General features: G+C 41.9%; 1 long non-coding RNA gene across 3 annotated transcripts in view; it reads left to right on the plus strand.

Annotated features, from left to right (window-relative positions):
• Positions 1-10,557: 10,557 nt before the first annotated feature.
• Positions 10,558-12,556, plus strand: part of LOC144695399 (uncharacterized) — a 55,085-nt gene continuing 53,086 nt past the window's right edge. For 2 of the 3 annotated variants that reach the window (XR_013579952.1, XR_013579954.1), the window contains exon 1: positions 10,787-11,015. This is a non-coding gene — a long non-coding RNA (uncharacterized LOC144695399). Of the gene's footprint in view, positions 10,749-10,786; positions 11,016-12,556 lie in introns of those variants that run through there. The other variant, XR_013579956.1, reaches the window with a different exon arrangement.

The following is a 12,556-nucleotide window of genomic DNA, read 5'->3' on the forward strand; positions in this document are numbered from 1 at the left end:
TGATTGTGGGGGATTCAGCGATGGTAATGCTATTGAATGTCAAGGGGAGACAGTTGCATTCTCTCTTGTTGGTGATTGGTCATTGTCTGGCACTTGTGTGGCTTGAATATTACTTGCTACTTATCAGCCCAAGGCTGAATGTTGCTCAGGTCTTGCTATATATGGACACAGACTGCGTCAGTGCCTGAGGAGTCGTGAATGATGCTGAACATTGTGCAATCGCCAGCAAACATCCCCACTTCAGACCTTATGATGTAGGGAAGGTCATTAACGAAGCAGCTGAAGAAGTTGGGACTAGGACACTACCTGAGGGACCTCTGCAGCGCTGTTCTGGCACTGAGATGATTGACCTCCAACAACGGCAACTGCCTTCCTTTGTGCTAGGAATGACTCCAACCAATGGAGAGTTTTCTCCCTGATTTTGCTAGGGCTCCTTGATGCCGCACTCAGTCAAATGCTGCCTTGGTGTCAAGGGCAGTAACTCTCACCTCAACTCTGGAGTTCAGCTCCTTTGTCCATGTTTGGACCAAGGTTGTAATGAGGTCAGGAGCTGAATCGCTCTGGTGAAACCCAAACTGTGAATTTTCCCCGTGTTGCACGGCACCCCTGCAGTGTCAGTAACTTGTCAGTTCACAGGAGACCTGAGCACAGTGAGAGGTTGGAGCAGCAGGAAAGTGACAGGCAATTTGAATGTTAAATGCAGAAAATAGGAAGTGTTAGGTCATCCATAGGCAGAGATTTGTCATTGTATGACACGCTCCTGGAGACTACTGTCACAGATAGTGCTGGTGGGGGAGGTGGGGTGGGGGGTGAAGAAATGGCTACTGGGTCCTTCAGCCTTATCTCACATCCATTTCATTCTGCTCTTTTGTGTCATTCACCTGAGCAGCACCCTCAGTGCAATGGCAGCAAAGACTGCCAGCCACCCTTCCAGCCACATGCACTGAATTACTCTCCTTCCTCCTCAACCTGCCTACCACCCCTAACTGGACAGCGATCCCGGAGGCAGGTTGTTAATCGGTCATCTTCTAGAAGGTTGCGGACCCAAAAATAAAGTTGTCTCACGTTTTAAACTGAAGGTGGGAAAATTGAGCCCAAAGTGGCCAAATGTAAAATTGAGCGGAACAATAGATGTGATCTTCTCTTGCCAAAATAGGGAATGGAATTAATTAAAACTCCTGTTTGAATTTCCTCCCTATGAGAATCGAACATAATTTATTTAATGAATTTCAATTCTATACAATTTTTACAATGTTTTAAAGATTGCGATTACATTGGAAAATTGTTGTTATCAGAATGCTGAATATAATTCGTATTGGTAACAGAATGAATGGTTTAACACTTGGCAATACCCAGCACCTGTCAAAGACCTTTCTTCAGTAGCACAGGATTCTTGTCTCCTTGTGAATGGAGAATATAAATTCTCTATGGCACTCTAAATTCGTTATAGTCCAAGTAATGAGAATGAGGATTTTGACAATTGCCTCATTAAAACTGGTTTCATGTCATTCCTTTAGTTTACAATCAGACATTAAAGATGTGCATTCAGATACGAGAAGGCCTGAAAGTTGCTTTTGTGAGGTTACGTGATTTGAAGCTTTGAGTTGATGTACAGAGAAAGAATCGTAGATGATGAAATATCCATGTAGAGAAGGAGGAGGATGGTCAATGCAGTAACCAGATGTGGAAGGGTTGAAAAGGCCTCCTGTGTAAGAATAGCATCAGTATCTTTTGCAGACAGCAATGGGATATCCTCTGCATCCTGTTCAACTGTGTCTATAACTAATCTCCTTGCTGACCTTGGGGGCATTCCTGCTCTGGGGTTCCCATGAAAAAAAAAGATTTTTGTAAGGCAAAGCTGTGCAGAAGGCAGTACATGACCACAAAACTTGAGATCTTTGTCTGGTTACATTGCAGGGAACTCCCAGATCAATCCAGATTATTGAAGCATTCTTTCAACATGCCATTCATGTGCACAAATATCACTCTGGTGGCTGCATGGATCTCATTATAGTTGTGCTCAGCTCACATCTTTAGATCCCACACAAGTGTCACAAGGCACTGGTGTGGAGAATAGTACTGACCTCCCAGAGACCACTCGAGGCCTGCCTTTCAAAGAGAAATGGAATGGCGTTTGTCCTATAAGGAGAGATTGAATATGCTTATATTCCCTTGAATTTAGGAGAACGAGAGGCAATTTCATTGAAATATATAATATTCTTAAGGGACTTGATAGGGTAGATGCTGGGAAGATGTTCCCCCTGGTCAGGGAGTCTAGAACTGGGGCTCAGTCTCCGAATAAGTGATTGGCTATTTAGGATTGATAAGAGGAGAAAGTTCTTCGAATTCTGTGCCCTGAGGAGCTATGGATACTCAGCTGCTCAGTACAGTAAAGACCAGGTTTTGTAGATTTTTGGATACTAAGGGAATGGGGATGGTATGGGGAGATGGAGTTGAGGTAAGAGATCCTAGTGAATGACAGAGCAGTCTTAAATGGCCTATCCCTGTTCCTATCCTTTATGTTCTTACATTCTGGTTTGCTTTAAAATGAATGCACTGTGGCAGTTGTCAATTAGGTGACAGAGTGCTGCTTGTTGTAAATTGAGAGCGCAGAATCATTTCCTGCTGATGTAGGTGCTGGCATTAAGCAAGGAAGCACAGAAAATATATGGGTGCAATCTATGACTCCTTCGTCCTTCGATTGTTCTGTCACTCTAACATTGTGGTGCCATGCCATGGTGCTTTTGGTTGTCAGTGAGAAAGTGCATCCCTGTCTTAGCAGTCCATTCGTTTTCTCTTTTTAACCAGGAATTGAAGAAAGATTGTGGAACCTGAACAAAGATGGGGTGGCAAAGGAAATTAGAGTTAGCAGCAAATGGGAAATAATGACTACAGTCTGATTTGAGTTTAAAATGAGGCCAACAGTGTAGATAGGAGAAATACAACAAAGGCTCAAGGTCGGTTTTGGAGGAATGAGGTAAAGTATGGATCTATAGGAGAGAGAAATGAAGGGAAAATGCAGCACCATCAAAAATACATTACAGAAAATCAAAAGCAGCAATATAGTCATGGGATAGGAGTGCAGCAGAGAAAAGGGTACAAAGAGATATGAGTGATAAGGGCAAAAAAGCTTAAATATAATTATTTTACATGGAGTAGAGAACGAAGGAGTAAAGGATATGAATAAGGGAACGGAAATTAAGAAATTGGTCAGGAAAGTGATGATAGGAAAGGAGATTGTGAAGAATATAAAATGCAATGTGAAAACCCTTTAGCAATATTTTGATGAACGGCACCCTGAAGAAGATGCAATATAGAGTGGTCAAACAATGACATAATACTAACTGATTTTTTTTTTTGTGCCCACCTTCCTTTTCTAATATCGGAATAGAATTTTCCATGTGATCGGAGGAAATGTTAAGAACGATGGAATTTACAAACAAAGGTGATGATTAAGATGGGGACATTAAAATGCAGCAAGACTCAAATGGCCTGCTTAGCAAAAGGAGCAAAAATACTTGGATCAGGGAGAAATTGTACAAACTTTCCCTCCAGATTAGATAAACAGTTCCGAACTCACAACTGATCAGGTTATGTATAATCTGTGGAAGGCTTGAATGGCCTTTTCTCATTAGATACTTAAAGGCACTTCAGTCAGTGGGCTTTGTTGGTGGATTTTGGCTGTGATTGTGTTCTTCAACATGTCAGCTTATCCCTGATGAGCTGACAGTTCCTCATCTTACGTAAAATTTCATGGAATAAACAGCATGCAAACAGTTCTTTTTTCCCAATTGGCCTATGCTGGTTCACACATGCCTCCTTCCATCCTATTTTATTTCACCCAATCAACATATCAATCTATACTTTTCTCCCACGTGTACCTAGCTTCCCTTAAATGTATTTATGCTATTCACCTCAACCGCTCTCTGTGTAACAAGTTCCACATTTTAATCACTCTGAGGAAAGAAGTTTCTTTTGAATTTCTTATTGGATTTATTGGTGACTCTCTTATATTTATGGCCCCTAGTTTAGGACTCCTCACAAGTGGAAACATCTTCACCAAGTCTACCGTAACAAAATTTCATTATTTATCAGGCTGCCTTCATCTCTCTTCTGATTTATATTATATTGTTTATATATTGCTATATATAAATTTCCAATTCAGGATATAGTTCAGTGATTATGATACTAGACCAGGAACAGGGTAGAGTTCAATAGCATGGGGAATTTACTAGTATGCTATATATATTGCAAGATGCAATGATAATAGATGTTTTATGTGAAATAATAGAACCTAGTATCATAAAATGATTTAAAACATCAGAATCCTTGGAATCAGATGTTCCTGTCACAAGTAGTCTGTAATAACCACTCTTTTTTTCAACCTACATTAAGGTCTTTCAAGTGATTTCACCAAATTTCAATTTCCGATGTTGTGATTGTTTGTATTTCTAGTCAATTTCTTTCCTCCTTGCAACATATCAATCCCTAGATAGCTCACCCAATTGGTCTTTCTTCAGTCTGCATTGGCATGTTATTTGACCAGATGAACCCATAAGTGCTCTTTCCAGCAGGGGTCATTGGAGAGTGACCAGGTATGGAAGCCCTGGGGAATTTCTCCATCCCAAACTCAGACTCAATTGTAATACACCCTTGCTACCACTTTACCTGAGACCATCAAACACCTTATCGAGCGGGAGGCTTTCCTGCTTGGTACAGCCACAGTTTCAGAACAATCAGTGCACTCACTAGGCCCATCAGGGCAGCTTTCAGTGTGTTTCATTTTTCAGAAAATTACCTAGAAAAGCCTGAGCAGATTGGGTGGATTTGGAAGGAAAACTAAGTGTTTTTCTGCCAAACACTTGACCTTTGTAATTTGCACTGTCTGATTTAGTTTATCAACACTCTGTTAGCTGCCTTTTGTTGGGAGTCTGTTTCACATACCCTGTACTCCAGGGAAAACATTCTAATCTCCAGTCTTGCTTGTGACTTGTTAATTCTGTACTCCTAATAAATTATATTTTAGCTTGTACGCAGATTAAATAGGATCGATGGTGTCTTTACTTCTAACTTAACTCTCTTGAATCTACTGTGTGTGTGATTTTAGTACTTCTATAAAATTGGGAGTATTGATATTTAACATATGGGCTGTGTTAGTGATTGAAATATGGACTCACAAATGACAGAGATGCTAAAGTAAAAAGAACTTATAAATAGGATGCGAGCGGCGAGATGACAGCCCTGGGTAATTCCCTGCCCAGATCATTCCAATCTACTTACTTCTCATTCTTGATATATCTTTTTACAGATCTGCTAGGATAAAAAAAAAACACCCTTGTGTTCCAAATTATTAACTCACTGCTAAAAATTGTGGCTTCCTCAGCAATTTCCAAAGAGAGACTAAGGTATCGACCAGCACACAGAGCAGCACAGAAGCAGGGAAAATGCAAATTGACAAACGATTACTCAGAAGATTTGTCAAACTAACCTCCAGATGAAACATGGATTAAACTCCATTGGTGTCTTTGCAAAGAAGACTTTATGTCAGTGCTCCTTTTAAAATATCAAATGGTTAGAATTATGAGTGCATCTAACGTCCTTGTGTTTTCCTGTTCTGTCTATTCTCTTGATTTATGAATATTTTTGTTTAAACACTGAGAGCTGATGACATCATTGGAGAACTGACTTGCAGAGGTTACTCAGTCTGACAGTGCGGGTATGGGGAGGCGGGGTTACAGCTGAATTAACATCCACGGGTGGAATGACTGGATTTCTCTGGGTTAATAACTGTACCTCTACAGACGCTAACTCATCATCATGCTTTTGGGCTCTGTAGTTAGCTGATACATAACTCACCAATTAAACTATAATATTAAAAAAATCAACAGAATACAAAAATATCAATAGTATTAAAGTTAGTGATAATTCCTTGTAACTGTTTAATTTTTTGAAAAGGATGCAAATGGCAAGAATCTCTCTTTAAATACATTTACAATCTGATATTGCCACAGTGGTTTCTAACTGAATGGGTTTATGTGTTTAAGAACTCTTGCATTACTGATTAATTTGGTTCAATGGTAGGTGGAGATGGGAATGAAGCTGCAAAGGTCACATCTAGGATTGGACCAAATATTCCTCATTCACTATGAAGAAATGCTTTTCCAAGAGCATCCCTTCCTGTTTTGTTGAGCTTTTACACTTTGAAAATTCATCTGGGAATGATGTATAACATGACCTTACCAGTCTTTATATCTTCTCCATCCGATCGTAGGTGTTAAGCATTTTTTTTCCATTGAGGTTTTCCAACTTTCACAATGATGGTAGAGCTGAGTCTTTAAACTGTACGGTATGGTTTGTAGCTACAGATAAGACAACCCTATCCTTACATTGGGCCCATTGAATCCAGGATGAAAGTTAAGGCCCTCCTCTATGGCAAGATTGGTGGTGGGGCGCATTTAATGAGGTGGGAGGGTGACAGGTGGGAACCTTGCCTCCATCCTGCCTCTGCCCCGATTTAGTCTGGGCCAAGAAAGCTTCTGGATGGCCTTCTCTCCTGGCTGCCAAATGAGGCCCTTAAATGGGGATTCACCCAGCAGTGGACAGGGGACCTTGGGTGGCTGAAAAGCAAATCCTTTCGGGGTTGCTTGTGCCCTCATGGTGGGGTGGGGGGTCCCTTTTCAAAGGCACTCAGTGGCTGATCGAGGGATTCAGCATCGGACAGGGTGGCCTGCTGAGAACCACACCCCTATCCTTGCTGGCAAACCCCCCAAACTACTCCGCCCCCACCCCATAACACTACCACCCCCCCCCCCCCCCCCCCCCACCCCCCCACCCCCTTCCCACCATCTCACGCCTGTGGCCTGGCTGCATCGATGATCCTGGATACATTACCGGCAGCAGTCACTGCCTCCCCAGCGGCACTGCTGAGTAATTCACAGCTGCGAATCTCTGATTGGTCGGCAGCTCTTGAGGGGGCACGATTTCTGCCCCTTGGGGTCCTTGATCTCAGCAAAGGCCCGTCGGTGCCCAGTTAAGTGACTGATTGGCACTTAATGTGGCAGGCCTTCCTGAAAGAAGGCGATGAGAGGCTCTCGCCGGCTGGCTAGCCAAGGGGCGAGAGCCCAGTTGCCCACATTAAGTACCGCCCACAGTCTCAGTTGGTGAGTGACAGGACTGAGTGCATTGGATGAATTGGAATGCAGACCTAGGAATTCCTTTCTGATTGTTTTCAAGGACTACATTGTCACGGTAAAAATATTTACAAATTTCGATAGAAATTCCCAAAATTGACTTCAGTTTTAACTGCAGGCCTGTGCAGTGAAGCCATAGTGGCCAACCCAGTGGGAACAACAAGGCTTTCCTTTGTTTTTTTCTTACTTTTTTGGGACCACAAGGAAAGCTTATGCCTCCCCTCCCTGGAATTTCCTTACTGCGAATTTGCTCCTGCAAAGCCCTTTCCAATCACTTAGCTGAGTGCTGGAAGCTGGCCTCCCTCTGCCTGACATTCTGCCTGCCAGCAGCCACCTCCTTCTGATTCTGGGGTGGGGGGAGACCGACTGGGCCTACACAGATGGGACTGAAAATTAAACAATACCACCAAAACTGGCTATTTCGTGCATTGCTCTTTTTGGAGCTTCTCTGTAAGCAAAATGCCTGTTTTATTGGTTCGCGTGTCAAAATAATCCATTGCCTTGGACGTACATTAGAATATTAAGACATGAAGAGGCTTTGTAAATGCAAGTTTCTTAATTTACCTCAGTTAAATCAATCATTATTTGTGACACCATTTAAAATACATAACTACAAGAAAAAGAAAAATTGCCTTATTGATGACAAAAAACATGAGTATGTTCGATAAAAAATAAAAAAAATGACCACCGATTGGAGTTAAGATTAATCATCTGATTTTTTAATATATTAAAATGTGCAAGTCTTCAGGCTCTGAGAAACCTCTTGATGTGGTTTTGCAATCTTTTACACAGCTAATGCTATATTATTGTTTATCTCATTTGGTAAGTGGGCACTTGAGAATGACAGCTCTGATTCTGGTTCTTGTTACCTATTGACTCTGTCCTTGCATTGTTTAGCAGTCACTTTGCCCAGTGTTTCGGGTACAAATTTCATTCCTGGATTGATGGGTATATTTAGCTTTGAATAGCATCTTCATTACCTTATATAGCAGGGCCCAATTGAATTTCACACTCCCATTATTAATAGCCTAGGAGAACTTCATTCACTGCTGCCAAAAATAGCAGGCAAATACTGAGGCAGGGAGAGCAAGTTTAACCCACTCATAGACTCAAGCCAGCATTTGCTTTGAACAGCCTCCTCCTGCATGAAAATACCTCTTACTTCTTTGTAGAAGAAATTCAATTTTCTTTTCTGGAACAAATATTCCGTTGTGTAAACTACATTTGAAACTGCAGCGACTTGTCATAATTTTGTCAAAATTATAGGGAATATGAGCACAAACCTGAAACAAAAATCAGACTTTGTCCAAAATTGATCAATTCAGTCAGGTTGAATCGGAATCTGGTTTGAGGTCTTAAGAGGAACCATTGTTCAATGTTTTGCGAGGAATGCACGTTGGGGGTCAATGTGTCCCTAACCATTATGAGATTGTTTCATTAAATTACCAAGATCTGATGTGAATGTGCAATGACATTTCCCTCAGTACAATAAAGCATGTTATGCTTTGTGTAGGAGTTGCTTTGTTGATTTAAAAGCACAGAGGAATCCAGAAGCAAGAAAAGCACATCCATGACCAGGTCCTAGATGGTGCAAAGGTGGCAGTAGCCAATTTGTGTCTGCATGATTCTATAAAAGAAATAAGGACAGAAATTAACCCTCTACCAATTTTGAGATGCAATGTCTACACTTGTTCTATGCCTGCTTTAGGGGCATTGTCAATTTGGTAAAAGCAGCTTGGAGGAATTTCTGGTAGCCACCTAAAGCAACCATTAAGCTCCTTACATATGTCAATGGGGGGCTTAACACCGGCTTTAGATCCTCTTGCAGAAATAGGCTGGAAATCAGCAAAGCTGCTCTGCTTCCAATTCATCAGCGATCCCTCCAAACAAAATGTAAGTGAAGAATAAAATCCATCATTCCTCATTGCTATGGAGCCAGGAGCGGCAGGAATGCTTCACTGACTTCGCAACACTGCCACTTCACGCTTCTCTCTCTCCCTCCCTGGAATGTACCTGTGGGATGTTGCTGGCAAGACAATTGGCCTGAAATTCCTGTTGTTAAGGCAGTGAGCTGCCTGTGGAGGTGTGACAGGTATCAGCAGATCACCTAAATTATTGAAATGAGGCCTGAGGCCCAGATCATACTTAGGTCTTTTATTTGCGGGCACTCACAAATTCTGGGCCTGCAGTTGGGCCCAGATGAATTTCTACCTTAACCTCTTTCTTCCCATTTTAAAATTAAGCTTATTATTACCCACATTCATTCCCTGCCCATGACAACACAAGACAACCTGTTCTATCACTGCTCTTCCTGAATCCACAGCTTGTGGAATGATCTGGTGTGATTTTTTTTTTCATATTACTCTTCCTTCTTAGGCTTACACTTGTACTTTATGGCTCACTTTGACAGCATGAAGGAAAATGAACAAACTTTGCCCCACATCCTTGCATTCAGTAACGTAGCATGTTTAAAAAATGTCTTTATAACTGCCTGTTTACCAGGATCTTAGTTGAAACAAGATTGTTTTTATTATGAAATTGCTGCTCTCATCTCAATAGTGTCATGCATTGTTGCGTCATCAGGTAGGACATTACTGTGTGCTTATGTAGAAAGAAAGGCTTGCATTTATGTAATGTCTTTCACAACCTCAGGAAGTCTCAAAATGGCTTACAGCTAATGAAGTACTGAAGAGTAGACACTGTTATAATGTAGAAAACACAGCAACCATTTTATACACAGCAAAAGTCCTGCAAACAGCAATGTGAAAAAGATCAAGTAATTTGCAGTTTGTGATATAGGTTGGGAGATAAATATTGGCCAGAACACCAGGGTTAACTCGCCTGCTCTTTCAAGTGGTGCCGTGGGATCTTTTAGACCTGAGAGTAATGTCTGATCTGAAAGATGGCACGTCCAACAGTGCAACATTCTCTCAGTACTGCAGTGGAGTGTCAGCCTAGATTTTTGTTCTCAGTTCTCTGGAGTTCAACAAACCCACAACCTTCTGATTTGAGAGGCGCGAGTTTAACATTGAGCCATGGCACATTATATACATGTGTGCATATATGTATGCACGTGTGTGTACATGCAGATATGTACATGCATGTCCATTGGTTCTCATAAGAACACACACTAATGCTTTAATAAACTGATTTCAACATTCCATTATTGAATTGCTCTACAGATACACTCAACTTATCAGTGCACTACAACATTACAATATTACATAAAAATGGATCTTATTCCCCTTTAATCACCTCTATAATAACCAGTCATAGCAATGAGTTGGAGTTCATTCCAGAGAAATTTGTAATACAGTTCATATCAACAAAATTTTCTAAGTGTAAAGAATTTAGCAGTGCAGGGGTTAATGGAATCCTGCAGAAGATGATAAACAGGTTGACGCTGACAGCTGAAGGAGATGCTCGTGCCCTTACTAGTGCATTGAGTTGGAGTTTGTAAAATTACTTTTTGTCATTGGTTAAAAGTGAATGAAGATCTAATGTTTTCTCCAATGATACAACAGCCCCAGAATTATTCTCCAGACAAAACTGAATAAGGTAATGTCAGCTTCACGGAAGTGTTTGACTTTCTTTCTTCTTTTCTGTCTTTAGCACTATGACTGTACACTGCCCAGTTTAGCCTGGCGCAGTCAAAGTTGTTTGTATAAATTCTGTCATTTGCATGCGGACGGTAACAGTGTGGACAATTGTTTTACTTGGGATTGCTTTGAAACAAAAATGATTGTGCCGTTGAAGTGTGCAGTTTCAGGTTGCAGCCCTGGCATCACTGCTGTATCTATTGCCACTGGCCAAACCGGAATCAATGTAAGTTCAAAATGAGCTGAATGTCTTCATAAATGATTAGATATATATGAAAAGAGAGTGCAGTTAAGTTGGAGTGTGCAATGGGTTGAAAGTCAATTAAGATCTTAGATGTTCTAAGTGAGGGGGCTAAAGTGTTGATTGAACGCCAAGGTTGTGGATCAGTCTATAACTCTCTTTTATTTTTGGAAAAATATACTTTATTCATAAAATATCTGAAAGAACAATACAAAACATTTCAAAATGGCCATCACAAAATCTGAAGTCAGACTCAACTTTTCCATATAGATCATGAGGTGCTTCAATACAATCAATGAACATTACAGATATCTCAACATGGTCATTACAGTCAGTGCAATGGTATTCAAGTTATCTACATAGATCATGTTGCACTCTGAGGTACTTCAATACAATTGTGACACATCTAGTTTTCACTGCATACATTCCTTCTGAGTCATACAGCCCGAGGGGTCTATACCTTTCCCAGCCCCACGGTGCACTATGGCAGAAAGGTCGTAGACAGCGACCTTTCCCCATTGCTCCTTTGCGGCGGCTGCCCCAAGCTTTAGTGCATCCCTCAGCACCTAGTCCTGGACCATGGCCTGTGCCAGTCTGCAACACTCGGTCGGGGACAACTCTTTGCACTGGAAGACCAACAAGTTTCGGGCAGACCAAACAGCGTTTTTCACAGAGTTGATGATCCTCCAGCTGCAGTTGGTGTTTGTCTCGGTGTGTGTCCCTGGGAACAGCCCGTAGAGCACAGAATCCTGTGTCACAGAACTGCTCGGGATGAACCTCGACAAAAACCACTGCATCTTTCTCCAGACCTTCTTCGCAAAGGCACATTCCACAAGGAGGTGAACAACGGTCTCTTCCCCACCACAGCCACCTCGAGGGCAATGTGCGGTGGGGGTGTGACTCCTGGAGTGTAGGAAGGTTCTGACAGGGAGGGCCTTTCTCACCACCAGCCAAGCTGTGTCTTGGTGCTTGTTGGAAAGTTCTGGTGATGAGGCATTCTGCCAAATGACTTTGACAATCTGCTTGGGGAACCATCCGACAGGATCCACTACCTCCTTTTCCTGCAGGGACTCTAGGACATTACATGCCGACCACTACCTGATGGACTTGTGGCCAAAAGTGTTTCTCTGCAAAATTTTTCCACGAGGGACGGGTGGTACGGCACGGTCCAACTACTTGGAGTGTTCCGCGGCAGCGTGGCCAGACCCATCCTTCGCAACACCGGGGACAGGTAGAACCTCAGTACGTAGTGACACTTGGTGTTTGCATGCCGAGGGTCTATGCACAGCTTGATGCAGCCACACACAAAGGTGGATCAGTCTATACCTCTCACCCAAACTATTGCTATCCCTCTGTAGAGTGCAAAGTAAGGCTTTGACTGAAATCATTGATAGTAAAAGTACTGTGACAGTCACTTCTGTTGTGGTGACTTCAACAATCATTCACAATAACTGTTTTTTGGATGGAGGTGGTTGTGTCACACAAAATTGAAAAATTGGGGCCACACCTGGAATGTAGCACACAGT

This window comes from Cetorhinus maximus, chromosome 21, assembly GCF_964194155.1.
Source record: "Cetorhinus maximus chromosome 21, sCetMax3.hap1.1, whole genome shotgun sequence".
NCBI classification, from domain to species: Eukaryota; Metazoa; Chordata; class Chondrichthyes; order Lamniformes; family Cetorhinidae; genus Cetorhinus; species Cetorhinus maximus.